Here is a 24,953-nt window from a genome sequence, read left to right on the forward strand (position 1 = left end):
GTCTAATTTTTTAGAAATGATTTACAAGGCATAAAAGTGGAAGCATTGGTCTTTATTTAATTATCCAGGTAAGAGCTGGTGGTTAGCTTGGCCAGAGAGTAGTGAGAGAGTTGGTGAGAAGCCATTAGATTCTGTGTATATTTTATGGTGGAGTCATCAGAAATTGCCCAGAGTTTGAAATGAGAAAAATAATAGTCAAAGATGACTGATGACCTGAGTAACTAGAAGGATTGAGTAGCCATTTACAGAGTTGGGAAAGACTGTAGGAGAAGCATGGTGATGTTAACTTATTTCCCACTAACTCTTTAAAAATCTTACTGAAGTGATTTATGTGTTTGCATCCCCCACTAGCCTACAAGAAATTCAAGGCTAGGGATATTTTGAGTCATCTTGCAATTCCAAAGCCTTGCTTAGTACTTGACAGTGTATGTGGCCAAAAAGTGTTAATGAATTTTAATAAATCAGATTACTCAATATGTCATATAAAACCCAATTGCCTTCCTCAGTTGTCTGAATCTGTACTCAATGTCTTTGATTTCATGAGGCTATCATAAATATAATCTGTCTAAACTTGCATGGTAAATAGTAGCTGCTATTTCAGTTAGTCACTACCACCCACATCTCCTTTTTTCAAAATCTGAATGAGAGATGTTGGCAGAATATAAACGTCTTTAAAAGGATTTCACTTATTTTTTAAAGAATACTAAAATTGAAATATAGTCAGCCCTAAGTGTGCATTTAATGTTTACAACCTGTGCTCACTATTTGTATACCTTAATTTTCTTTTTCTGACCTTAGGAGAGTAATTATTTAGGGGCATAAGAGTTTCTGGCAAAAGGCAAACAGAAAAAATCTAATGTTTTTGCTGCAAATGAAAAAACACCTTATTTTACACCACCTGTTATCTGTCATTGTTTACCCTCTTAAATTTATTTTTCTTCTCTATTCCTTTTTATTTTTGAAGTTGCCCATTAGATGAAAGAAGACAATGACATATTTCCAGTAAATCTATAAATATTTTGAATAATAGATCTTAACATTATACAAATGATAAAACCAGGGAGAGCAGAAGCTATTCCTTAACAAATTGAGTTACAGAGATGAAACCTTTGGTAGTGTTCTGGGTGTTTGGAACAAAATAAAAGGAAATATTTTTGTACAAGAGTATGTGTACTGTGAAAACTGAGTATCTTATTGTTGAAAATTGTTAAAGCTTATGACCCACTGCATTCAAGTATAGTAGACATTCTCTTGAATGTCTGAAAAGATTTATGGAATGAAACATACATGATTGCTGATTTCTTTAATTAATAGTTCATTGCAGTTGCATATTTTCAGAGGAAAACTGTAAAAGCTACGTCTTTAAGAATCTCTACAGCTTTTTTAGAAAATTCAGAAGTGCATTTAGTATGTGTGTAAATATACGGGTAAAATAACCTTTAAATTATCATATGCATTTCAATTAAATATATGAAAAAACAAGTTATTTCATGATTAATTTTATAGGGTATAGACACATTAAATCATGGGTAAATCCAGTTTCATAACTGATATTCCAACATAAGTTGTCTGCTATTCATTTATTTTATTTAACATGAGGAAAATGCTAATGTCTTTTTATTTTGTAATGTATTGTTATCACTATTGAAATTATAGAAAACAAAGTATTAGGAAGTATTTAAATAAGAAAATCAGATTTAGCAAAATCAGTAGTTTTCATATTAAGTATATCATGGTCTAGTGTGTCTAAATACTAGTAAATGAAAAGTGGCTAGTATGTTATGGGCCACAAATTTAAACCAATTGAGATAATAATAATTTCTTCTGTGTTAAAAAATACATGTTTTGCAGCAGCAGAATCACAGAACCCAAGAATGAACTAACAGTTACCAAAGGGAAAGGGACTGGGAAGGATGGGTGGGAAGGGAGGGAGAAGGGGAGGGAGAAAGGGGGCCTTACGATTAGCATGTATAATGTTGGGGGAGGCACGGGGAGGGCTGTGCAACACAGAGAAGACAAGTAGTGCTTCTACAGCATCTTACTATGCTGATGGACAGTGACTGTAATGGGGGTTGTGGGGGGGACTTGGTGAAGGGGGGAACCTAGTAAACATAATGTTCTTCATGTAATTGTAGATTAATGATACCAAAATAAAAAAAATACATGTTTTGAAAGGTCTAGAATAATTCTACAAGAAAACTTGGGAACTATTACCAACAACCTCAAACTGAATTATAAACAAAACAGTCCCAACATTGGAAAAGTTATCTTTCAAGTCTGTTTGGTATGACATAAAGATACTGAGTTTCACTGTTTACTTGTATGTCTACTGGCATTTGACTTTCAGGTATAAAACTTTTCATTGAAATCCAATCTGCCTGGACTATTACTGGATATGTGAAAAATGTGTGTTTAATTAATAATTCTTACCAAACACAAGAAACAGATGCCCCTGCATCCCATCATACCAATTTATTATACACATATATTTTATAGCATCATACATTCATCCATATTCATTAAAAATAATACCAATATCATTTTTCCATCCTTCAGTTTTAGTATATTTTAAAGTCAACCAATCCTTTTTTGATAATAGATGTGATATTTCTCTTCAATCCTAAGGCACTGTACCAGATACGGATTTGTCCTAAGAAAATTCAGGTTTTTCAGAAACATTACCTGTCTTTATTATCTCTACATTAAATCTATGAGCCTCTTGCTGGTTGGACCCTTTCTTTCCCTAGGCTTCTACAGGGAGATTCATGTGTTGCCCAAAGGATGAAAAAGTTCCTCTCATCTTCTCAGCATCCAGGTCTCATTAAGCCCTCCACCACCACCACCCCAGAAACCCCTGAGGTGAGGACAGATGAAGGTGTGCGCAGTTCACTAGGGCCACCCTTTCTGCAAGACTTGCATGAGTGCCTTGAACTGTGTCTTAGAATGTGAGGGTGTTTTGCCACTCTTTGTTCTCCCAGCCTGAGGCCTCAACCCCAGTCTACACAAAAGGCCAGCTTTGAGCATGTTGTAATTTAGTGTCTCCATCTTATCACAAACATGCATCAAATACTTTATTAACAAAAACATGGATCCTCTTTCACACGGGATCGCTGCTCAGAAGAAAAGGCAATGTCCTTTAACTTGTAAAGATCGTTTTTCTGGACACCGCCTGTGCAGGAAACATTTAGCATCACAGCCCTGAGCAACTGTCTACTTTTAGAAATCCTGCCTGCAAGGTGGACCCTTGGCTTGCACCTTGGAACTCAGCTGAGGAACAGTTCCCAACACTGATACAAAGCTTTCCTTAGATGATGAGCGCCTCATTGTGCCTCAACTGTACAAATAATGTGGTTTATGCTGAACTCCTGCTTTCCCTTTGGGAGTCAGGAATTTGAGTATGTGCTAGGCAGGGGGTGCCTATGTATAGTCCCCAACAAAAACCTTGGGTTCTGAGCATCTGATGGGCCTCCCTGGAAGAAAATACTTCAATGTTGTCACAGCTCATTGCTAGAAGAATTAGATGTGTTCTGTGTGAGTCCAGAGGTAGGAGACTCAAAAATCGGTGCCTGGTTTCCTTCTTATTTATGTCCCATGAGCCTTTACCCTTTGTTAATTTTTTTTTATAATTTCACTGTAATAAATATTAAATGAGTAAAATCATATGCTGAGTCTTAGAGTCTTTCTAATGAATTACTGAACATAGAGTGGTCATGGGGACCCTCAACACACTCCCTGAAAAAAATTCTATTTTAGCAAAGGGCTTGAGGCCATCTGAGATTCAGGAATGATGCTGTCAATACACAGAAATACATTACTTTAATGGGAAATATTTGCTTTGTTTATTCTGGTAGTTAAGGTCATTACTAACATAACTACTTTTAAATGCCACTGCCATTTCATTTCACCATCGATGAAGCCACTAAATAAGTCTAAGGTCACTGAGTTTTTCAAATTCTTTCTCCAGGTCCTCTCCCTATCTTTCCTAATTCTGTTTCCGTTTGCGTGAATGCCTCCTCCCACTCTCCCACTGGCAGAACCACCGAAAGGCAGGAAAGTGGAGTGGCTGATGCATTGTTTCGAAGTAGGATGGTCTAGGCTCCAATCATGCCAATTACTAGCTACAACCTTGAGCAAGTTATTTATCCTTTCTGTAGCTGTTTCCTTATTTGAAAAAAAAAAGCATATAATAAAAAAAATAAACCTACAAAGAAGGCCCAAGTATTTTAGGATCAAATGATTCAATATTTATAAAGCATTTAAAACTACATAGCACATTGTAAATGAGCAATATGTATTTATATAATAAACAAATTAGACTAGCTCCGTAAGTGCTGTGAAGAACATTTTACAATGGCTAATTGTTCTAAAGAAAAACATGCTGTGCCTCTGGCTGAGATCCTTGGAGCAGGGCTAACAGTATATTTGGAGAGAGAGGAACGTTTTTAAGTCAATAAGCTAAACTGCCTCCTGCTTTCCTGGAACATCAAGTAGAATGGGCTGATTTCAGGAATGCTTCAGGGGGGCACTATCTTTTAAGTATAGCTAATATGCAATCTCGGGAGGCATTTTTAAAAGGCGTCTAGAATAATTTCACTTGAAAATCTGTCAGACGCTACCAATAACTTCAAAATAAATTGTGAACAAAACAGCCATACGATTGGGAATTTTGATTTTCTGGTTTGTAGGATATTGAAAATAAACTGACTTTTTGCCTTCACTCTTGGGTCTACCACTGTTTTGATTTTGAGTTATAAATCTTTTCTTCCAAATGCAACCAGCAAAGGTGGTTGGGCCTCTTGGCCCTCTGAACCCAGAAGACTTATGGGGAGACAAGATAAATATCTTGGCATCTGTCCACATTTCCTGCCACTCTGCCCACAAGTCCCCCATAAAACCCGTTCTTTTATGTTCACAGCCCTCTAGTCTAATGGCCCCTCCATATCCTCACCATTCTCACCCACGTCTGTCTTCACCTCCTTTTTATTTAATTAGATTTATGATTCATCTTTATCGCTCCCTTAATCTTAGTGGCCAAGTCTATGCTGGCTCAGCACAGTTGCAGTTTGCTGGAGAAAACACTGGGAATGCACGGAATGCTATAAAATCATGATCATTGACATTACGTCAGCATTCAGTACTTCCTAGCAATGGTAGCGGTTTTCTGGTAAACTCCCTCTCTCAGGGGGAATAAGATTTTGTGCAGGGTATTATGGAGTGGAGAAGTGAGGAAGTACTCTTTCAGGAACTATAAAAATGATCATAAATAATGAATATGTAAATACATTCCCTGTTTATGGATTTAGCAAAAGCCCTTTTAATCCTCAGACCAGCATCTTATGGCAGAAAAAGCACAGAGGTGGGAATGAAATAACCTGAAGTTGAGCTCTGGGTCCGTCCACCTAGGCTCTTACGTCACGTAACCACTGGAGCCTCAGAAGCTCCTTCCCACGTCCCTACAGAATGGGCTGCAGAAGGGACTTCATATCTGGCTATGTCCGTGTGAAACCCTAATTCTTCTGTTTGTCTCTCATCCTCCAACTAAGAGGTGTAAACATCAGTAACTCTAATTTAGAAGCTGTTGAAAAACAGCCCTCTTTACAAGTCTTTTTATCAAATTGTCTCTCAGGAGCTCCAGGCATTCCCTAGGTCTCTTCTGGAACATTAGCTCTGCCTTATTGGAGAAAAGACTAAGGGAACATTTAGTTTTTCTTTGAATACCATGGTGTTACCCTCAGATTTGAAGTACAATATTTTCTTTGGTTTTGAAAAGGTCCTAAAATTTCATTATGGTATGATATCATTATCCCATTTTAACCCAGTTGGTTTGAACAGAGTGTACCACAATTCAGTTGTGGCACCAGCCACCTGGAGTTAGTAAAGACCAACCAGTTAAAGGGCACAGTCCCCAGAAAGACTGATCTTACGTCAGAGGCCAGTCATGCTTAGGAGATCAGTAGGGGCCACCTGTACTTCTGACTGACTGGCTATACATTTGGAGGTTCCCACAACCTTCTCAGGTTTGATAATTTACTAGAGGATTCACAGAACTCAAGAAAAGTGCTATATTCATCATTACTATGTTTTATTATGAAGGACAGAAATCAGGAGAACTGGTCAAATGAAAAGTCACAGAGGGGGAGGGTAAGGCAAGAAGAGGGAGCACCTGGGTCTCCGCTGTGGAATCAGGGTGCAGTCCCCCTCCCAGCCCACCAGTGTGCTCACCAACGGGAGGCTCCATGAGTTTCACTAAGTATGCACGATTGAGTGAATCACTGGCCGCATGATGGAACTCAAACCCCAGCTTCCCTGTGTTCCCTGGAGATCAGAACTTTGGCTGGTAACATGTGGCTCAAAGCTCCAACCCTGTAAAGTCATAGCTGATCTTTCTGTAGGGTGGCCTACCCCATCCTAAATGACCTTGTCAGCATAAGCTAACTAGGGACCCACCATGGGTCACCTCATTAGCAGAAACTACCAGGGCCCTCTGTGAATAACAAAGAAATCCCATCACTGAGGAAATCTCAGGAGTTCGGTTTTCCTCCTAGGACCCAGGGACAAAGGCCAATCAAATTCTTTATAACAACAGTTATGTTGTTTTTATTACTAATAGATATATCATAAACCAGTGGACTATGTGGGTACATGAGTTTCAAACGGGCGGCACATAATACTACTCTTGACTTGCTGGCAGTGTGTAAAAATCAAAGTACCTTGGTTCGCAACTCTATTCCTCATTCGTTCTGTCACCACTTGAGACAGTTACTTAAACTCAGCACCTCAGTTTTCTGATTTATAAAAGGTAGAAAATAAAATATCTACCTCATTGCTGATTATTTGTTATCTGTCCTAGCCCCCTCTCATTTCCATGCTCTTAATGTACCAGGCTTTGTCTTGGTCATTTTTGTCCCTCCAGTGTCTTGCACATGGGAGGTCACAAATACATGTTCCAAGGATTTTCATGGACTCGGAACCCAAGACACAACCATTACTTTTGTGCTTCCTTTACTTCAGTTATCTTCATTTGGCTCAAAGGAATGGGAAGATTTTGGAATTTAGGGGAATTTTGTCGAATTCTTCCCGAAAAGCAAGAGATGGAACACCCAATTCAAACTGGCTTAGGCAAAATCAAGACTGTAACTGCCCCTGCACCTGAGTAGCCCGTGGATCGTTCTGCCTTCTGGTGTGGTTTGGTTCAAGGTTGAAATGTCACTGGACCCATGTCTTGGTTCATCATCCCCTGGGGTATTTCTGTCCCCTAGCTTCTGCTGATGATTTCCACTAGCTTTAAGGTTTTCCCTGGTGGTACCAAGATGGCAACAGAGAGACTATGAAATCTGCACATTACCACACCAGGAGATTGATAGAAATTTTCTTTTTTAGATGCTCCAAGAACATGTAACTACTGGCTCTGATTAGCTCATCTGCTCATCCCTAAATCAATCACTTTGTCCAGTGGAGAATGGAATCCATATTAGTTTAAGCCAATCAGATACCACCCTGAGAGCCTGGCTTCCAGTTAACGCTATCCAAACCGAGTTGAATAAAAATGCAGTGTGAATTCCCCAGATGAGAAAAATGACAGTTGTCTGATGGTGTGGGGACTGATGGGTGAAGCGAAAGCAACCGACATATTTCCATTTCAGCTGCTATCTTGCAAATGTCCTCTTCATTCTTCTGTCAGGGAGACTTAGACACTTCCCAGTCTTTTTTGATACTTTCTAGGTCTCTTCTTCCATCCTTCTGTCCTTCCTACTTGTGTTACTTCTTTCCTTCAGTCTTTCTGCTCCTAGGCGATCAGCTAACTTTACTCTTGCTTCAACGGCATTTCAAAATTTTGGTCATTATCAAGGCACAGAATGAAAAACCAACAGATATTTAGTGATCATGGAGTTGATTCTTCTTGCTAGGAGTCATTGTGAGATTCTTCTGGGAGAATTCTTCAACTGAATATGTCTCTATTTCAAGGAATGCAGATGAAGCCAGTAGGAAAAATTTTAGCATAGCCCCAGGTTTTTTTTTTTTAACTGAACTGCCAATACTCATGGGAATGATTATTCTTGACATTGAACGCCCCAGTCTCACAGTGCAGCTTGCTACTTCATCCCAAAATGAATCAGTCTGTATTTAACAGCCTGAAACTAGGATTCACAATTCTCATTTGGAAAATGTTCACAAAAGCATTTGATTTTTATATGCAGTTGTTTTTCATTGTAAACACTTTTTGACCTATATTTTTTCTTCTGCCTAGCTTCCTCAGCTAGGGAGGAAATGCTACCATGGCAACATGTCAGCTGTAGCCACCTCTGCATAATTTCAATTGTCCAAGAGCAATTAAAATTTTCAAGCCAACTTACAGTGAAGTTTAATGGCAGTACAAGTGACTTCAGCATCTTGTTGTCTCAAGAAATTATTTGTAGAAACTCTTGAATTTTAAATTTAATTGTAGCCTCACATGGAAAGTTAAACCACATTTTAAATTTCACTGAAGTTCTGTCTTTTAGTTGAAGGACATTTGTTTCAAGGAAGGAAACCCCCTCTGAAGCAGTTTCATGAATCTAGTCCAAATGGAGTGGTATTTCGTGTGCCATTTCTTAAATTTATATTTTCTAGCTAAAAAGCATCAATTCCATTGCCTGACATTTTATACTTACCATTAATCTTGGGAATTGTCTTCTTTTCTTGTTCATTTTTTTTTCAGAAAGAAGCGCAGTTTTATAACTTCACAAAAATTTAAGTATACTCTTGAGATATGTTTAGATGTGGTTAGCTTGCCTGCTCATATAATAAATGATTCATGCATACTATATCCCATACTTCTATTTCTATCCTCTATGTCTTTTAGGGGTTTTTTTAAAGTAATTTTTCAAAACATTACACTATTCCTTACTGCCTTCTGAAATAATTCTTCAATCTGACATTCCAGCTAATTCCTTCTTGAGTTGCATCCTTTCCCTTATTTTTCACACTGTGTTTCTTATTTTGATTACTAGTTCTATTCTTCCCTATGCCCACATTTCCTTCAAACAATCAGGATCTTCCCTTTTGCCACAGAAATTGGAAGCAATGACCTAGACCACAGATTGTCTAGGGTGGTAAATTGGGTAACACAACAGATTTGCTGCATAGAGTATCAAGAACTTGGAATACACAACAGCTGTCCATGCGTTCTAGTCTAGGGGTCATCCACTTTAATCTCCTTAAACTCACCAGGGCAGACACAGGCTAGGACCTGGCTTTGGGCCCTTTCCCATATCCATTAGCAAACAGAATAACTGATGCCTTCTTATGCATGATTTCAAAGACAAAAATAACCAGAAGCTAAAGGAGTAAAATTACTACAACAAAAGGAAGAAAAAAGCTGAGCAATATTTATCATTTGAGACAGCAGTATCAGAAAAGACAAAGCAAGAATTTAAAATAAGCTTGGCAAAGAAACTTGAGATAAAAAAGACAGAAACAACTTGAAACTATAATAAAATGTCCCCCGAAATCACAAGTTAAGATATAGTACGTATGAAAAACACAGTGTTTGAAATAAGTAAATCAATGGAAGGAAAAGCAAAATAGATGCTGCTAAAGAATGAAACTGTAAATTGGAAAGTTCATATTGAAAACCTCTCCCAGGGAAGAACAGGGAAAGATATGTTGGGGGTGTTGTGTATTTTCAGTCCTTGTCCCTACCGCAACAAAGAATTGAAGGGCAGAGACATGGCAGTGAAGCAGAATAAAAGTTTTATTTAAAGTTACTTAAAGAGAGAAAAAGTACAGGAGACCTCAGCAAAGGAGAGGCACCCTGAAATGTTGGAGAAAATTTAAGATTAAAAGGTTACACACTTAGAAAGTGTGGGCAACCTCAGAGAGAGGAGCGCCCCGAAACATTGGGTGTTCCCTCTTTTATGGATTCTTCAGAAATGTGACTAAGGGCTGAGGGTGCAGACTTGTTAATTGGTCTTTGAAGACTTAAAATTAACTTAACACAAGAAACTTCCTGCTCTGATTTCTCCCTGGGAGTCCAGCATCTTGGTCTGGGAGCATATCAAACAAGACTGCCTGCCCAGCCCCCAAGGTGGGTTGAGTTATTGTCTGTTTGCTAAAGAGAAAGTTAAGAATCTTAATTCTTAACTTCCTGCCTTTTACTATGTTGTTTACAGCTGGGCCTGCATGTTAAATTAGTTGCCTAGGTTGCAAACTACTTGATTAGTGTCAAAGGAGGGAAAAAACAGCATATAGGTAAAGGTAAAAAATAAGCTGGGCCTTCATGATTAACACAATAAAGACATGGGCTATGCTGAGGTTCCCTCCTTTATTTGGGGAACATTCAAACATTCCAGGCCAAGTTACTCCTGGCTTTTTGAGCTTTGAGTAACTCTGGGTCTTTTTTTAGTGGACATTTTCCTGGCCTTATTCTCTCTCCACTCCACTCATGTTTATTTTCCTGCCTAAAAGATACACATGAGAGAAGACCTGAGGGACATGGAAGGTGAAACTAGAAATACCAACATCAGAAAATAAAGAGCCCAGAGAAACCAAAGGACAAGAAACCAAAGACAGTAAGATATCTCAAACTGGAAGTGTTCACTGGGTGCCAAACAGAAATGTGACAGTTGCAAGGGTTGAGATAAATTTATAATTTGCAGATGATCATCTACTTAAAAAATAAAAACAAGAGACCAAAGACCAAATAGTAATACTTTTAGAACTATTAAGATAGAGTAATTTTCTAGATGTAAAATCTACACTATTTGCTTTGATAAGGAAAATATTCAACACAGCCATCAAGGTCAGCAAACCGCTTTTTTCCTCACTCCAGTTGGCACAGTCAGCAGGGCACTCCCAGCTCCCTCCTCCCCTCCTTCTCTGGGCTCCTCTTTCGCCCTGCGCATGCCAAAATGCCACATATCAAAATGATATAAATTGCTCCCCTTGCTTGTGTTCGGGGCTCAGACCTTTGGAGATTTACTCCCCTTTGAGCCCGCTGGTGTAAAATAAAACCTCAACCCTCCACGGCCTCCAAGTGCCGCTTCGTTCTTCCATCAGTGATCCAGTCCAGGTTTTCTAGTTTTTCCATAACAGCTTCGCTATGATAATGAATTTAAAAAGCTAATAAAAATGAGATACTATTTATAATAGCAAAAATAACTATAAAGTGTATTTCAAATGAAACACTTCAGATTGCACAAAACCCTACTGAGAAAACTTAACACTTATTAAAAATGGACAAAGAAGATGACATAAAAATTAGGCTAGAATAACATAATTGTTCTTCACAATCTAATTAATCAATTTAATACAATTCCAATAAAAGTTCCAGTTGAATATTTTGAAAAATAAAATTAGCTTATTCAAAAATTTATATGTAGGAATAAGGGTTAATGAATGTTTAAGTCAACCACAAAAAAGAAAAGGATTGAGGATATACTCTTCCAGATACTGAAATCCTTAAAAAACCAAAATAGTAAGAACAGATAGCATGATCACAAAAATAACACTTTAACAAACAAGAGTGCTAAAAACAGATATATATATATACATAAAGTATAATAGTGTATATATTACATATATATATTAAGTAAGTGATACATTTAACATTGCAAACAATGGCAAATACAGGAATACTTAGTACAGACACTGGAAAAAATGACTTGCTATATGGAGAAAAATAAAATAGGATCCCTAATTAACTCTACATAAAAGCTGAAAGTCACTGAAGTAAAATCCTAGTTTAAAGGTAAATCTATAAAATTAATAGACTAAAATAAAAGAGAATATCTTTGTGACCTAGGAGATAGGGAAGACTTCTTAAAATCTTAAGAGCACAAATCATATGGAAAAAAATGAATACATTAAAATTAAGACTTTCTGAACAACAGAGGTTCTAACAAACTTAACAGACATACAACACTTGGAAGAAGATATTTGTAATGTTTAAAACCAATAAAGGTCTAATAGCTATAAAGAAACTCATATAAATTTACAATAAAAAAAGAGAAATCCCAGTGGAAAACAATGGACCAAGATATGTTTAGGAAATTTACAGACAGGGAAACCCTAAGAGTCATCAGTGTATGTAGAGATATTCAAATTCATTAGTAAACAAAACAAAACAAAACTCAGTATATGTCATTAAAAAGACGCATGTAAGAATAAACCCCCAAAAAATATTTCTTGGAGTCATAATTCATCATTCCTTGCATGAACGCATAGTTTTCAGAGTAAGTAAGGGAAGGTGGCAAATAGCTACAGGTTGTCAGCAACATTTTTGCCTGTGGATTCAAATGCATTGGGTTTTGACAAATTGTGGTAGAGAACAATGCTGGTACTACGGATTCCTTTCCTCCACTATGTAAGTCTTGCCTGGACTTTGTCCCCCCAGCTAACCCTAACTTCTCTTGCAGCCAAGGTGGTGATATGACTAGTTTTTCGTCAATGAATACGAATGGAAGTAATGTTTTCAACAACTGATGGAAAAAGTGTAAGCCCATGCCTTCCCTATCTCCCTTTCCCCTTCTCAGGGCTGAAGGGTGGATGTGATGGTGAACTACCTTTTGCTTTGTGGATGACGGTAATATTTTAGGGCTGGCAGAGCAACAGGATGGAAGATAACTGAGTCTCTAACACAGTGGATAAGGCATGCCAGCCTGGATCATGGACCCAGACTACCAATTAAAATAGAAATAAAGTGCCTTTTTAAACAATTGCACGTTTTAGTCTTTTGTTTCAGAACTTAGTCTTTATCACCCATAACTTAACCCCAAAATTTGGTGTGTTAAGGTTTGTCTGGGGAAAATGAAGTAAGCTCTGTTTCTTTCACACCTACAACAGTAATAAATAGTATCGATGGACATAATTGGGCATGAAACTAGAATTTCAATTTTATGCTTATGTGTGTAGGTGTATGTATATTTACATTTCTTAGAATTATTATTTTAAAAGTTTAAGCTGTGATGAAGATAACCCTAGTGCTAAAGTCTAATATAGGAATGTCATTTTATATGCTTTCAACTTTCAACACATTTTAAAATATGTATCAAAGGTTTTACAATTGTTACTACATATTTACAAAGGTGTTCTTAAGGGTGCTTTCTAATTTATGAATTTTGTTATTAGCAAGGTAGTACAATTTAGCTAGTATGTATTTTCAAGGGAAAAACAAACACCTAGATTGAGTATATGTAAATAAGGTACACAAGTTTAGGATATTTTTTATCAGTCTATTTCTTGATATTCTCCAACTACCACAATAAATCATCTCATTAAAACTTCATAACAAACTTTTCTGGTAGAAACCCTATCCCCAGATGAGGAAACTGAGGCAGAAAGCCATGACATAACTTGCACAATCACCTGCAATTAGGAAGTGAAAAGATCTGAGATTTGAACAGGCAGCTGGCTACACAGTAAACTGTTTGCTTCTTCTATGGTCTGAGGACGCACCTAGCCAGGCACTGGTCATGGCACTTGCTGCCAAAGAATTTTTGAGGAACACTGGAACAAACGGTCAAGTGTACAAAAGCTCCTCTTCTTAGGAACAGAGTAAATTATAAAAGGTTGTATCTAAATTTGTAATGCCATAGAAATATTTTAGTAGTGAATGCTAATGCCCATTTATTGAGGGCAGGGAGAGATGACATATTTTTATTCTGATATGTATGTTCAAATTTTGCAAGTTGGAGAAGTTTGCATAAAGAGAAGCTTCTTATTTTGAACTTTTTAAAGAAAATACAGTAGAGGCTGATGGCTAGGGAAACACGTCAAGCAAATAAAGGCAATTAGATTTAGGACTTGGACTTAAGGCAGGAGCATATTTAATTAGAATTTCCCTTACTCTCAAGCATGAAATAGAATAAGCAATTCTTTTTAAACTGGCATTCCATTAATACATTCCTTTAAACTAGTTCTTGATAGTATATTAGATAGTTGAGTTGGAAAGATAGGTACTTAAGGAGATAGACATGTGGATTAGTATTAATATTGGAATTCAATTACCTTAATAATTTTTCAATTAAGATTAAACTTTAAATATTTTGCTAATTCTTATCAAGAATCTCATTTATGAGGGGATGCAATCATCTATATCTCTAAATATTCCCACCACATGTCAAATCAAGTCAGACTTTCAAGGATCTATATATAACTTTATTAACTTGGAACCTCATAGAATCCTATCTATTACATATGGGTCGACATCAGTTCATATACAGGCACTGAGGAATGATAAACTAAGCACTTGTGTAAAATGTAGTATGTGTATTTTAGAATGTTCTTGAATATATCTTAATGATATAAGGAACTCAAGTGAAATTTCTCTCAAGAAAGATATATATTTATACACACACACATATATCTTTTATTTTATACATGTATCATACTCATATGTAATATACAGTGCCACTGTTAGTTCTTAATTCTTACAACTTCTTATGAATTTTATCTATTATTTTTACTATGGTCTCAACTTCCCCCTCTCCACTGGATCTTCCAAGTAGTAGTGAAAGTATAAGGCAAGCATCTAGAAATAAGAGGCTTCAAACTAAAGAATCATAAGATAAATGCTTATTTCTCTCTTACCTAATTTATCTGGGGTGAGCTGCAGGGTCTTTTGGTCCATTCACAGACCCAGGTTTCCTTCATCTTGCTGTCCTATGACCTGGTTGAATCAAGCCACTACAGCTTCCATATTCCAGCTTGTAAGGAAAGGAAATAACATAAATTGAGAGCACACAATTCCATTTTAAGTAAGACTTGTGGAGGTTGCAAAGCTCACTTCACAAAAACCATTGGCTGGAGCTTAGACATGTTGCCACACTTAACTACTGCAAGGGAAGTTGAGAAATGTTGTCTCCAGCTGAGTGGCCATGTGTCCATCTAAAATTCTATTTTCTGTAGAAAAAGAGAGTAACTTTCAGGGGCCTATTATCAGTCTGCCACATTTCCACCAATGCTTAAAACTGTTCAAGTTTCCTTTACCTTAAAAAAACATAACAAAGCAAAATTAAACAAATACATTGAAACTCTTGCCTTGTCTCTACTTTACTTTCTAGCAATTATCGTACCTTATTGGTCTTTCCATCTGTAAGCAAACTTCTCCATTGTTTCCAATCAGTCTATTTTCATAACTCTCCCTCATTCCTAAGGCTGTCTGCCATTCTGACTTTCCTCTACTTTATAAAATCAAAATATCTTCTTCCATAGTTTATATATTTAGGTGTGATTACTTTAATCATTCACTGAAATGCAATTACAGAGTCAGACACAGTTCTAGGTGGTGAATTACAGCAGTTGGTATTCTTACTGGGGAGATAGAATAAATACATTTGATTCATGTTTTATTTCACCATTTTAATGGAGATTCTCCGAGAGGGCAGGGCATGGTAATTCCATGACACTGTGAGCGGGAGGCGAGACAAGAACACAAAAGATGTGATGATTAATTGAATCTTTCAATTTGACTGGGCCATGGGATTTTAGAAATTGTTAAACATTATTTCTGGGCATGTCTGTTTCTGAAAGGGATCAGCATTTGAATTGGTGAACTGAATAAAGTAGGTGCCCCTCCTTTCCCAATGTGAGTGGGCATCCTGCAATCCTCTGAGGGCCTAAACAGAACAAAAATGAGACGGGCTGAATTTGCTTTCTGCCTGACTTCTGAGCTGAGACATCATGACGGACGGCCCTCAGCCCCCCTGGTTCTCAGGCCTTCTGTTCCAAGTGTGGCATTTACATGGCCAGCCTTCCTGCCACTCCAGTTTGCAGAGGGCAGACTAGGGGACAGCTCAGCCTTTATCATCATGTGAGCCAGTTCTTTATAATAAATCTCATTTATATCATATTCATTCTGTTTCTCTGGAAAGTCATGAGTCATAGATAAGGCAAGATCTGTTTTCCTTCCATTGTATTTCTAGTGCCACGGACCATGTCTGTACACAGAGGGGAGGTACTAAACAAATATCTGTTAAAAATTAGAGAATGAAAACTGGTCATGTATTTTTTTTTTTTTTTTGGTGTGACTCTTTGGAAGCTGAGAGCTAAAATGTTCCGCCCATTGTGTAAGACCTTATGATACTGAATGTGCAGGCACACGGACTCCCTTTTCAGTGGCTTAGTGGCGAATAAGGGTATGGCGTAAGACTTTGGTGCAAATACAGAGTCAATTTTGAATAGCTTTGGGAGATTCATTGACACTATTAAAGTTTCAAGCTTCTCATCTATGAAGTGGGTGTAACACCATGCACTTCATACTGTTTTTGCAATGAGACCACATAAAGGAACTTAAATATCCCAAGTGCTCGGTAGTTATTGATTCCCCCAGCAGGTGAACTATTTGATAAGTGTAAAGATCAAATATTTCTTCTCCTCTTTACAAGTGTAAACACAAGGTAATAAAAGGGAACGTATTCTCCCTTTTGAGAGTTGTTCTCTTCACTGCAGTTCTCTTCGCAGTATCATTCTAGACTATGAAATGCGTTGCAACCGTACACACTGCACAGAAGCATATTTGTCTACATGATATCACCTTATGCTGGTTCTTGGTTGTTACATTTGAATTTTTCTCTTTCTGATAGAAGCTCTATAACCACAGTTTCTTAATAGTATGAGTAAATTGGGTTTGTTTATAATGTGCTCTAGAGGATCCTCCCACTTAGTTTTATTAGTAAGCTTTTCAAATTAAAAAAAAAGATTATATTTGAAAAAATAGTATGGTTTTGCAGTAGGCATGATTACATAATGTTATCCCATATATGTAATCTCACAATTCTATTCAATTTGAGCTGTTCTATGAAATCCAGAGAAAGAATCTCCTCTGAATATATATTCCTCCAGTTTTCTTTAAATGAGCATGGTAATTGTTAATAGAATCCTCAATCTTGTTCTTCATTGAGATGGTAACAGAGGAAGGTATTTTTGATTCTAGAACTACTACTTTTCACATCAAGCAACAAAATGAGGTTCAGCCACATTTACTAAATATAAAGCATACAATGATGGAGACAAAGGAATAAAATGATCGCATTTGTTCTACATGTACATCATTTAAATTCAACTTTACAATGATCTCTGGAAAACACGACCCTTTATGTTACCATGGTCTCTCACTTCAGTTTTCTGTTTTCCTTGCTCTTTATTTTTCTTTTCTTAACAAGTGCATTATCATTGCAGTACACTGAAAACTCCAGTTGTCTGGATCAATATTTCTGGCTGTTTCATTTTGCTTAAATCCTTTACACACTGTTTCAGGCCAGCAGCCACATAAGCACTGTCACATGCTTTCCTGTTGCTATGGGCAACACTACAGATGGCAAAAACTGGCTACTGTACATCACATGTTACACACAAAAACACATGATGGTGTGAAACGGCTTAAACCATTCAAGGGCAGTTTGCCTCTAAGGGTTAGGATTTTATGGGCTATGTGATTACGTGACCTTTAAATACTGTTCTGAGTCCAGTTAAACAAAATGATTTAATCCCTTGTTATTATGAACTCAACTAATTGCCCTTGTGACGAGGCCAAACCTAATTTCAAAGACAATAAGAAATATGTAAAATACATGAAATGCAAGGCATGTATACAAAAGGATATGGTCAAGTTTACATTGCATTTGAATTTCTAATACTGTACCCCCACAGTCTATTGTGATGCTATCTTTTACCTGATTTTACTTCAAACAAATGTGTTTCAGACTTGAGAAGCCTACTTATCTTAAAAAAAAAATACTAATTAAGATCCAGAAATAGATGTATAAAAAATATAAATATAGACACGTATATGACCTTTATGATATAAGTAAATAAATATGAAATACTATTTAATTTTAAATCCAGGGTGATTTTCTAGAGTAAAAGACGTTCTTTCAGGGATCAGCAATTCTCAGTGCTTGGCGTTGTCCGGATTTTGTTCTTTCTGAACAACTGTCAATCATTTTGGTGAACAGAATTGAACAGATTATCTTGGCAAAATCTGAATGTGAATTTCGTGCAATAAAAGTTGAGTCTCAAGTCTCTATGGACAATGAAGAGAAAAACTGAAGACATGATTCAGCTAATCAAAATGAGAGTGATGGAGCACTTGGCCTAATCTCACTGAGGTATTATTTGGTTTTCACACTGCTATTGCAGATATGAATCAATAATGCTATTAAAAATCATATCATCTGAAATATCTAAATATTTGGGGGCACAAAAACATGATTTTAGCTTTTGGGTGCTATTTATCTATATCTATTTTATCTTTGTGTTCTACATTTTTTGAGTCTCAGTTTCCTCTTATGTAAAATAAGTAAAACAATGATATATGGGTTTGGAGCATTTATGCATAAATGTATTTTTAAATGATCCATTTTCACATAAATGTGTGTTATTGTTAGGTACTGGCTTATCATTGAAGCATTTTATATGGTTTTACCATTACCAAAGGCAGTGCCATTCAGAAAAAAATGACTTCAGATCAAAATGAAAAAACAAAAATAAATAAACAGAAAACCACAAATGAACATTATCTGAGTTTTGAATTAAAAATATTGCCTAATATCATAATTTGAAATATGTTATGTAACAGATAGATGTGCACATTTGTATCTATGTACAGTTTAAGGATCTGTCTCGAAATAGAAATAAAGGTATTTAAAATAAGGATAGAATAAAACTCAATTATTTACTTATTATATACTGTATCACTTAGAATTCTCTTAAAGACAAGCTTTTATTTTACCTTGCTTACCCAAATACCATTTTCCATAAGAATCCTTTACTAAAATTAAGAAAATTGAGCTACTTAATGATATCCATTTTGCTAACCAGTATGTGCTTGTTTTAGCTAGTTGAATTGCAAGTAATAGGAACAAAATATATATTTCAATGTTCTGTTCAGTTATGCAGACAGGGAATCATATTTCTGAGAGATATAATGGTCTCAGGAGATCATCCAGGCCTGTGACATGCTGCAAATATTATCAATCACATGTTATAAATAAGATAGTCTGAACAAGATTGTAAAATGACTTGGTTCAATGTAAAATTTCAGTGGAAGAAGTAGATTTATAAATCATATTTTTATAATTTAGGTACTATTTCAAATAAGAACTAATTTAAATTATAGGATTGTTTTCCTTGGAAATAATTTAGATGATTATAACTTGCAACCTATTATTTGAGCTAACTTACCAATCATATCACTGAATTTTGCTGTCTTCTCTTTAAGAAATGTCGTTTTCTCTCAAAGGAGATGAAACAGATTTTAGTTGGAGATGCTAGTTTTAGATACCTGGCCCTCGTGTGGCCCCTTAAGCAGTATAAATTGTGGACATTCAGATCTTTCCACGCTCTCTTCTTTGGGAATCAACTCGTTAGATTCCTGCTTCTGCCAGGGACCTTATCTCTTTCAGGCTAACTTAGACATGAATTTCAGCTCCTTCAATAGTTGGCATAAGCAGTCCACTTGGACTACATATTTTATGGGCTCACCACTATCAACTGGAGATTTGGGAAAAGGAATCATGCACTCTCTCTCTCTCTCTGCCATGCCTACTCCTTGGTTGGGCACTGTCTCTTAACCCACAAAGTTCCTTCCTAAAATGCTTAATTCTTCTTCAACCCTGCAAGAGCAAGTCGGTTTCCTTTGGCCCTTCAATTCAAATTTGCATTCTGAACCCACCAAGGAATTCAACACCTGGGACCAGGGATTCTCATAACTATACGGCTTCAGGAGAAATATTTACACTGTGCCCATATTTTAGGACAAACTCTTGCTCATGAGACAGGTGTGGATGGCAAGAAGAAAGAGTGAGTTCTGATCTGAGACACAGTAGAACCTGGGAAAACCACATACCCAAAGATACTGAATAATGTGGAGGTGGTTAACTGATGCTGATTTTAGGCTCTATTCAGGGTCTGAGGAGAGGCTAGCCCCTGGTATTTCTGCTCTAGATGAAAGATAATGTTCTGGGCTTCACTGCCTTTGAAGACCTCTCACTGGCTACATCTCCACTGCAATTACAAAGCTAGATTGTTCTCTCCACCCTGGGTTGTGGAGTGTTGCCTGTCAAGATTTGTTGGCTGCTGCCTATGCTTAATTATGGCAGCGAGAAAGTACTGGATCTGACCTATGCCCTAGCTGGGTTAAGTTGCCACCAAATAAATCACACCGAACTTCAGTTATTTGAATTTGATTTTGTATTCTCCTTAACCTCATCAGTCACTTCCCGATGACTGTTTACCTCCTTGAACTGATCCTTCAAAGAATCAGCTGATGAGATGATTAAAAAAAAAACAGCTAATACTTATCATGTAAGAGAAAACAGCAACTTTTTAATGAATTCAACCTCTTCTTTAAATTGCTTTCAAGCAAATTAAATTTTCTGCATTAACAGATTTCCTCATGTTAAGAGAAAAAGAAGCATAAAGGAAGGGGAAACTAAGAACATCATCAATACTTATAATTTGATTGAACCCCCAGATGTTTTTATACCTTTTCTGTTATCCTTCAGTCCCAAATTTTGTTTTGACCACCCATTCCTCAATTTCTTTTTAAAAGGTCAGTGTTGTGACTATTTAAGTATGCATTTATCTCAACTTCTATGTATTTAATATCTGCTGTCTTGCAGAACTGTTTTTTGCTATGGAAATTATAAAGAAAGTGTAGAACATGTGTCTTTGACTTGAAAAAGATGAAATATGCTTGGGTAAATAAAACTTAATCACAGGAAGAATTTGGAGAACAGGAAGTTAGTATGGTATCCATAGGGTAAACTAGGCCTTAATTTTTTCCCAGGCAACAACATTTTATGAGACTCCAGTGTTTGCAGTCCATCCTGCTTGATACTTGGCATAGAATGCTGAAAAATACAGACATGGTCTTTGCTCTTGGGAGAGGCAGCAAATATTAAATGAATAACTGCAAGAATTGGGCAATGATTAAAATTATAAGCACTACTGGAACAACAAATGCTCATGAGGATGCAGAGAAATGGGAACCCTCCTACACTGTTGGTAGGAATATAAATTAGTTCAACCATTGTAGAAAGCAATACGGAGATTCCTCAAAAAACTAAAAATAGAAATATCATTTGACCTAGGAATTACATTCCTAGGAATATAACCTAAGAAAACAGGATCACAGATTCAAAAAGACACATGCACCCCTATGTTTATCGCAGCACTATTCATAATAGCCAAGATATGGAAACAACCTAAGTGCCCATCAGTAGATGAATGGATAAAGAAGATGTGGTACATATACACAATGGAATATTATTCAGCCATGAGAAGAAAACAAATCCTACCATTTGCAACAACATGGATGGAGCTGGAGGGTATTATGCTCAGTGAAATAAGCCAGGCGGAGAAAGACAAATACCCAATGATTTCCCTCATTTGTGGAGTATAAGAACAAAGCAAAACTGAAGGAACAAAACGGCAGCAGACTCACAGACTCCAAGAAGGGACTGGTGGTTACCAAAGGGGAGGGGTATGGGAGTGTGGGTCAGGGGGAGGAAGAAGGGGATGGAGGGGTATTATGATTGGTACACATGGTGTATGAGGGGGTCACAGGGAAGACAGTGTAGCACAGAGAAGACAAGTAGTGACTCTGTGGCATCTTACTAACACTGATGAACAGTAACTTCAAAAGGGTATGGGGGGGGGACTTGATAATATGGGTGAATGTAGTAACCAAGATGTTTTTCGGTGAAACCTTCAAAAGAGTATATATCAATGACACCTTAATTTAAAAAATTATAAGCACTGCTGAGAAAAAGTATAATTTGCTGTAAGCCTCAGTAGTGAAGGAACCTACCCTAGTCCGCAGAGTTGAGAAAAATGCCATGAGGATGCTACATTTAAGCTGTAACTGCAGAAGGAAGAGGATGTGGGTGCACAGAAAGAAGAGAGTAATACAGAGGAGGAAGGATATAGCAAGTACTGGCTGGAAAAGGGGTTAGGGTATTTGGGGATGATTGTGAGTGGGCTGAGGGAAAGGGAAGTCTTAAAGATGATAATGAAGAGCAGCCAGACACTGCAGGGTATCACAGGCCAGGTGGAGGGGTTGGGATTCTATCCTAAGTGCAATAAAAACCTATTGACAAGAGTTTAAAGCAGGAGACCAAGTACTGTGATCAAATTTGCCTTTTAAAAATGTCACTCTATCTACTAAGAGAGAATGAATTACAGGCAGCGGAGGGGGCTATCCACAGCCTAGGTAGTCTAGGATTAAGATGTGTCTGGGACGGCAGCCGTGCTGGTGGAGATAAGGCAGAGATTTTAACTGGTATTTATGAAGCAGAATTTATAATATTTGGTTGTGGGTTGAATATGTGAGGGTAAAGGAGAGGAAATGTTAGCAAAGGCACCCCGATTTCTAGCAGGAGCCCATAGGTAGAGCAATGGAAGAGTAAACAGAAATTCCACCAGGAAAGGTTCATGTGAGACGGAGTGACCTGAGAAGTTTTCTGCAGGGTGTGAGGCAGAAGGAGAGAGAGGACAAAGGTGGAGAAGAGACGGAGGAGCCATTAGGAAAGGGTATCTTTGCAAGACTTGGGAAGGGTGGACACATGATTGGTGTTGAGGATCGTGATACGTACTGACAGGCTTAAGGAGACAGAGAAATTAGAATCCTTGACTGTTAAGGTCTTGATTCTATCTATAGAAGAATGAAGAGCCATTTATGGTTTGGACAAGCAAATGGTTTGGACAAGTAAATGGAGTATTAGTGGAAATGAATTTCTTGAATGAAATGAAGCACAGAACATATTGAAATTGGGAGGAGCTAGAGACATACTGTTATAAAACTGTGGGAAAATGAATAAACAAAGGACAAAGCCTCCCGTAAGAAAATAGACTAAAGACAAGAGCTGGCAATTCACAAAAAGAAGTATAAATGGCCAATAAACTTATGAAAAAATAATTAACTGTCTCAGTGATCAATAGGGCAGAGAATTAAAATATAATTTTAAGCTATAAAATTGGTATTTTTTTAAATGACTGTGCTGTTTTTGTTGAAAGGTGACAAATCAGATCATAATGCTGGAGGTAGGTTTGGAAGGAAATTTGGAGAGATTATTTTTAAATTATTGATAATTCATTCTATTTAATTCATTATTTCCACCTCCTGGCATTTATCTTTAGGAAATAATCAGAGATTCACATGCATGCATATACATAGATGTCCACAGCAGCATTATTTATAATAAGAAATCAGCAATGAAATGCATATGCAAATGTTGGTATTAAATATGTAAATTTTGGAGCATTTGTGAGAGAGTAATATGCATAATTTAACATCACGCCTTCAAGAAAAGTGAGAAGCAACTAAAAACATATACAACAACACAGAGTAGTTCCTTTAACTAGCTCATAGCAACACCAAAAATTATGCTTTAAATTCTTTTTAATTTTCATGTTTTCTGATTTTTTTTTTAATGATCAGAGAAAGAATAAGCAATACAGTCTACATTGAAGAGCTATTGCAATGGTTCAGTATGAGATCATTGAAGTGGGCTGGTGGCAATGAGAATAAAGAGAAAAAGGTATGAGAAACATTTTTTGAGGGTAAAACGAACAAAATTCAGGGGCTTAATATACTAGATTAAGAGAAGAATGGCTCAACTTTAACATCTGGATGATGAGAAAATAGGAAACCGATGATTAAAATAAGTTGCATGACTCTCTTGGGAGGAAGATGAAAAAATCAGTGTTAGAAATACTTAAAGAAAATATTTAATATTTCAAAGGAGAAATAAGACTATAGCTAAGAGAATAGGGCAGGTGGGTAAATTCATAGAAGAAAGGAATATTAAAAGGAGAAGACTGAAGACTGGATGTAAGGTCCATTGGTCCAAAGCTTGGTTTTAGCATTTCAGTAATAGAGATAATAGGATTTCTATTTAAAGTCAGTAACTAGGAGAATAATGTTTTCTGACAGCTGCATATACACTCATTGGATGAGATTAGAAATTAACATGGTTAGAGTTATTGACTTCAGTTATGTCTGGGCACTGCAGCTTTAGTAAGGAGACATGCCAGATCTAATTTATATTACATAGGTATTGAAGACAAATCTTGAGATGTTGCTGGCTTATGCTGCAGTAAAAAAAAAAAAGAATTGTTTGAATTTTTTAAAAGTTACTTATTCAGCTAGTTTCATTTTTGATTAATTCATATCAGAAAATAATAACATGTCCACACTTTACATGAAAGACATGAAAAATATTAATTGAAGATCATTTGCTAGCTCTTGATTCATAAAACCTATTTCTAGAACTTGTTTCCATAATAATTCATTATTCCTTATTGAAATATTCAAGTCAACTACAAGTAAAATATTCAGGCAGTGTTGGGGACTTTAAAGGAAAATTATGTTGTTTAAAATTATTGTCATAATAAATGGTATATTGTTTATTAGTAGAATAGTTATAAAATAAAGACCTTTCTTCCTCCAAAAAGAAATTACCCTACCATATAATCTGGAAATTCTAAGTATATGTCCAAAGAAAGTAAAAATGCTAACTCAAAGAGACATGTACAACCTTACATTCATTGCATTATTATTTGCAACAGCCAAGTTGGAAGCAACCTAAATACACACACACACACACACACATGCCAGATATAGAAAGAAGATACAGGTAAAGAAGATATGGTATACATGCATACAGACATACACACTAGAATATTACTTGGTCATTGAAAAGGATGAAATCTTGCCATTTGTGACAACATGGATGGCCCAAGAGGGTATTATGCTAAGTGAAATAAGTCAAACAGAAGAAGACAAATGCTGTATGATTTGACTTACAGTGTAATCTAAAAACCAAAACAAATGAACAAATAGAAGCAAACTCAGTTACAGAGAACAATCTGTTGGTTACTAGAGGGGTGTGGGAGGGAAGAAGGACAAAATAAGTGAAGGGGACCAAGAGATGCAATCTTCCAATTATAAAGTAAATAAGGAACATGGATGG

General features: G+C 36.6%; 1 long non-coding RNA gene across 1 annotated transcript in view; it reads right to left on the minus strand.

Annotated features, from left to right (window-relative positions):
- LOC140843979 (uncharacterized) overlaps positions 1-24,953 on the minus strand; it is a 75,427-nt gene that overhangs the window by 6,623 nt on the left and 43,851 nt on the right. Inside the window, exon 5 of the long non-coding RNA XR_012121980.1 lies at positions 14,569-14,684. This is a non-coding gene — a long non-coding RNA (uncharacterized lncRNA). The remainder of the gene's footprint in view (positions 1-14,568; positions 14,685-24,953) is intronic.

The sequence above is a fragment of the Manis javanica genome, chromosome 10, assembly GCF_040802235.1.
Source record: "Manis javanica isolate MJ-LG chromosome 10, MJ_LKY, whole genome shotgun sequence".
NCBI lineage: Eukaryota > Metazoa > Chordata > Mammalia > Pholidota > Manidae > Manis > Manis javanica.